Genomic DNA, 5,482 nt, shown 5'->3' with positions numbered 1-5,482 from the left:
GTTTTTCAAGCATTGGATCTTGAACATCGAATGAAAACTCTAAATCTGATGCGCATTGATTGTATGATAACAATGATTGTATATGTACCATTTATTTATTTTGGGTATTGTTTAGAGATTGCTTGTGACATATTCTCAACGATGAACACTCATAATATGGCTTTCAATGGTTGGACCAGACGACAACATCACACGGGCGTCATCTTTTTCTTGGAAGCGTTGTTGTTAGATAACATTTCTCATTGTCCGGTTGTTGTTAAAGAGGGTGTTGATGTTGACGACTATTATGGAACCGTTTATCGTTGTGGCATGACATTTGTGTGACATATTGTTTCCTTTTTCCTTTTAGTTTGCACTAATGTAGTTGTGGGTGCATCATCAATGTCTTAATTCGCCCTTGAAGTTAATCCATTGCATGTATGTGCTTGGCATTAGTTTGATATTAACACACTACTTATTATCGTTTTTATTTTGTAGAACAACAATGTATGTGTGCAGCTACGTTTACTCGTAAAGAGAACACAACCGAAAAGTAAATAAATATTGCCAACAAATTCGAAACCTACAATGATTTTTTTTAATTCAGCATTTCAAACTCTGTTTTCGCATCTTAATGTTAATAATATGAATTCTAGGATTCTCTCGTGATGGAGTGAAATGCAAGTGCGAAGTGACGTGAAAAGGATTTGGACTAGAGTCACTAGAGGTGTAAGGGCATCCACCGTGTATGGGGAAACTTGTCCATAAGCGAAAATAATGATCTTATGGACTGTCCATATTCAGTGTAAGGGGCTTTCCACAAGAAAAAAGGATAAGGGGAGCCCTTAAGCTTACAAATAATCCACAATCACAAGAATAATATTATCCGGAATAGCAATAAAACATAAATTCAATCACACAGTTTAAGGGCTTAGTTGTTCTTACACATGGGGCTGAACTTATGGACTAGTTTGACTATATGCATTGTGGTGCATTTAGTTTTTCATAAACGCTATAGAATTGACATCAGTTCTAAGGGGTTTTTCGAGTGAATGCTCTGCGGGACACTGGACTGTTGTGCACAAATCTCAGTGCATTTGTTGGGGAGGCCATTGGGAGGGAACGCCCAGACAGAACACCATCGTCCATTTGTTTGATGCTACATGGGGAACGACCTTCATGAGGGAATTTTTTTCTCCTATATTTTACATCATGGAAATTTCTATGTGTAGCGTGGTAGTTTATTTTTGGTGCACATGGCAAATTTCTAAAGACATGTGTGGAAACTTCCTATTTTACTACATGACAATTCTCCATGCTATAGCATGAAAATTCTCCTCTTTGCAGCATGGCAAATCATGGGTTTGTGGCAACTTTGTCCTATCATAGGATGGCAAGTTCCATTTATAGCCATGTGTGAATCTCTAATGCGCATGATAATTTACTCCCCGGCATGGCGAATTCCTGACAATCTTTCTGCCAGCGTAACAATTTTCTCCTTTCAATATGGCAATTCTTTATACAATAACATGGTAATTGCCGAGCTTTCGTTGGATATGTTTTTTAGGGAACACTCCCTGATCGCACCGCTCACTCAAAAGAGCCTATCGTAGAAAACGTTCGTTCACTCGAATGACCTTCTCGAGGGAAGTCAACACGTTATTGCGGTCTGTTATGTGGGTCCCATCTTCAGGGAATGTTTGATGGCCACTGCATCGTGGATCTCATGCCGCTTATCTTAATGCTTGTTCCTCGACAACATGCAAGCTACAGATAGCTTGTGATGGGATGCACCTCCAATTCTGGGTCCAAGACATCCACGACGCCCTAGGACCTACCACCATGATCCAATATGTGGACCTATGTCGCCTGGTGCACCACAACACTCTTGCTCCAACCCCTGACTAACTGGTCTAACACTTGACGAACTTCAGAGCCTACTATGCCGCCTCGTGCTACATCGCCATGTTTATTGGCTCGCTGCCCGACCCCGAGCTGATGGCTTACTAGGAGGACGTGGGCACCGCTCCGCTTCAAGGTTTTTCTGTGGCCGGCTCTTCGGGACCGATGTTGGACTGTTGATAGGATCGCGCGCTATGGGCTATCCCGTCAGCTCTGGCACAAGGTGCTCTCATGGTGCCGATCCATTGTTGCACCACCATCCCGAGGCCCTTCTCCAGGCGTGGTGGATCAAGACCTGTTCGCTTGCTCCCTCTCCATGCAGAAAAGGAATCCCGACCCCTCTCATTTGGATGTCAATGGTCGCATTTACGACGCCATGCAACCCTTCGTGCATCAACTTCTTCATCTCATCAAGGACGAGACTCGCCTATGGGCTAAGGCTGGTGCTTTTGACTTGGCCAACATCCTTTCTGAGTAGTTCGGATGTGGTAGCTCTAGCGTAGCTCACCTAGCCCCCCTCTCTTCCCGGCTCCTCATCATGGACCTGTGTTAGGGAACTTGTAACATTTTTCTACGCTTCAATCAATGAAAGATACTCAAGCTTCACGTATCCGTGATTTTTTTATCATATACACGGGTAATGCCCCTAACCGTGTAAGCCAATAGTATATATGTAAGGGCATCTCCAACACGAGCCCTCAAAACGTCCGCAACTGTCCGGATCTAGCTGTTAGGGCACACTTTGCCATCCAACGCGGACGCATCTGCCTGTCCGTTTCCCCGCATACCGGAAGCAAATCAGGGGGCTTTATAGCAGTCTAGACCTCCGCCATTTACGTGTCCGACACCCCCGGCTCCTGTATCCCTGTCCGTGAACTGGTGTGGACCAGTCCGTAGACAAATAGTGTGTCCGTTTTAGAGGATGGCTTTGAAGAAGCCCTAAGATTTGATCAACCAGTCTACGAACAAACAGTGTGTCTAACTTAATGAAAGGCGTTGAAGATCGGAAATCCCTTTTGGAGCTCGGGCTCTAGTGAGGTCTCCAAATTCAGATTTGAAATTTCATTGAAATACGTATTTTTACATTTCAAAAAATTCTGAAAAAATTACAGATATACATGAAGGCATAATACACATGTGTGTAAATTTCTAGTTCAAAATCATTGAAATAAGGACTGCGCAAAAAAGACTAATATGAGGCTGTTTAACACATGATACTATTCATCCTCCCAGGCCATGGATTTGTCTTTTTGTTGAAGGAAATATGCCCTAGAGGCAATAATAAAGTTATTATTTATTTCCTTATATCATGATAAATGTTTATTATTCATGCTAGAATTGTATTAACCGGAAACATGATACATGTGTGAATACATAGACAAACAGAGTGTCACTAGTATGCCTCTACTTGACTAGCTCGTTGATCAAAGATGGTTATGTTTCCTAGCCATAGACATGAGTTGTCATTTGATTAACGGGATCACATCATTAGGAGAATGATGTGATTGACTTGACCCATTCCGTTAGCTTAGCACTCGACCGTTTAGTATGTTGCTATTGCTTTCTTCATGACTTATACATGTTCCTATGACTATGAGATTATGCAACTCCTGTTTACCGGAGGAACACTTTGTGTGCTACCAAACGTCACAACGTAACTGGGTGATTATAAAGGTGCTCTACAGGTGTCTCCAAAGTTACTTGTTGGGTTGGCGTATTTCGAGATTAGGATTTGTCACTCCGATTGTCGGAGAGGTATCTTTGGGCCCACTCAGTAATACACATCACTATAAGCCTTGCAAGCATTGTGACTAATGAGTTAGTTGCGGGATGATGTATTACGGAACGAGTAAAGAGACTTGCCGGTAACGAGATTGAACTAGGTATCGAGATACCGACGATCGAATCTCGGGCAAGTAACATACCGATGACAAAGGGAACAACGTATGTTGTTATGCGGTCTGACCGATAAAGATCTTCGTAGAATATGTGGGAGCCAATATGAGCATCCAGGTTCCGCTATTGGTTATTGACCGGAGAGGTGTCTCGGTCATGTCTACATAGTTCTCGAACCCGTAGGGTCCGCACACTTAACGTTACGATGACGGTTATATTATGAGTTTATGTGTTTTGATGTACCGAAGGATTTCGGAGTCCCGGATGAGATCGGGGACATGACGAGGAGTCTCGAAATGGCCGAGACGTAAAGATCGATATATTGGACGACTATATTCGGACTTCGGAAAGGTTCCGAGTGATTCGGGTATTTTTCGGAGTACCGGAGAGTTACAGGAATTCGTATTGGGCCTTAATGGGCCATACGGGAAAGGAGAGAAAGGCCCCAAAGGGTGGCCGCACCCCTCCCATGGACTAGTCCGAATTGGACTAGGGAGGGGGGCGCCCCCTTCCTTCTTTCTCCTTCTCCCTTCCCTTCTCCTATTCCAACAAGGAAAGGAGGAGTCCTACTGCCGGTGGGAGTAGGACTCCCCCCGGCGCGCCCTCCTCCTAGGCCGGCCGCCTTCCCCCTTGCTCCTTTATATACGGGGGCAGGGGGGCACCCCATTAACACACAATTGATCATTGATCTCTTAGCCGTGTGCGGTGCCCCCCTCCACCATATTACACCTCGATAATATCGTAGCGGTGCTTAGGCGAAGCCCTGCGTCGGTAGAACATCAACATTGTCACCACGCCATCGTGCTGACAAAACTCTCCCTCAACACTCGGCTGGATCGGAGTTCGAGGGGCGTCATCGAGCTGAACGTGTGCTGAACTCGGAGGTGCCGTGCGTTCGGTACTTGATCGGTCGGATCGTGAAGACGTACGACTACATCAACCGCGTTGTGTTAAATGCTTCCGCTATCGGTCTACGAGGGTACGTGGACAACACTCTCCCCTCTCGTTGCTATGCATCACCATGATCTTGCGTGTTCGTAGGAATTTGTTTGAAATTACTACGTTCCTCAACATTTGTACAGGTCGTAACTCAAGGTATTTCATCGTGAATTTTTACACACATGTGAGTTACATCCTTACACACACGCATATTTTTTTCCAGAATTTTTTGAACCATAAAAGTTTAAATTTGAATTTTTAAAAATAAAGGCCATCATGGAGCTCGGCCTCCAAAACGCCTTTCTCGTTGAATGTTAGAGATATATTTGGGATACTTGTATTTGGTAGTCTAGGATTTGTAATCCGTCTCCTACCTTATCTTCAGGAGAGGCGTCTTGCCCTCCAAGTCTTGTACTCAATATATACTCGCCCTCGAGGCTAAATAATACATCCATCATATTCCGCGACAATCCCTCTCTCTTCCTTCTAACATGGTATCAGCCTAACCGATCCAAACCCTAGCCGCGCCGTCGCTTCCGCTCCGCGCCGCCCCCGGGGCGGTCGGTCTCCATGATCGCCGCCGGGGCCGCGCCGCCCGTACCTAGGGTTCGTCCGTCGGCCGTGTTGGCCGGCTGCCCTAGAGAGTCTTTTTCCTGAGCCCTTGCTCCGAGTTTTTTTCGCTCTCTTGCCGGTCGTTTTTTGATCGGCGTTTTTCTTTTTGTTTTCCGATCTAATCTTGATCGGTTTGCGTCGCCCGCCGCCGCCG

This window comes from Triticum aestivum, chromosome 1D (genome assembly GCF_018294505.1).
Source record: "Triticum aestivum cultivar Chinese Spring chromosome 1D, IWGSC CS RefSeq v2.1, whole genome shotgun sequence".
Taxonomy (NCBI): Eukaryota; Viridiplantae; Streptophyta; class Magnoliopsida; order Poales; family Poaceae; genus Triticum; species Triticum aestivum.
The sequence above is the reverse complement of the archived record's forward strand: the minus strand, read 5'-3'. Positions refer to the sequence as shown.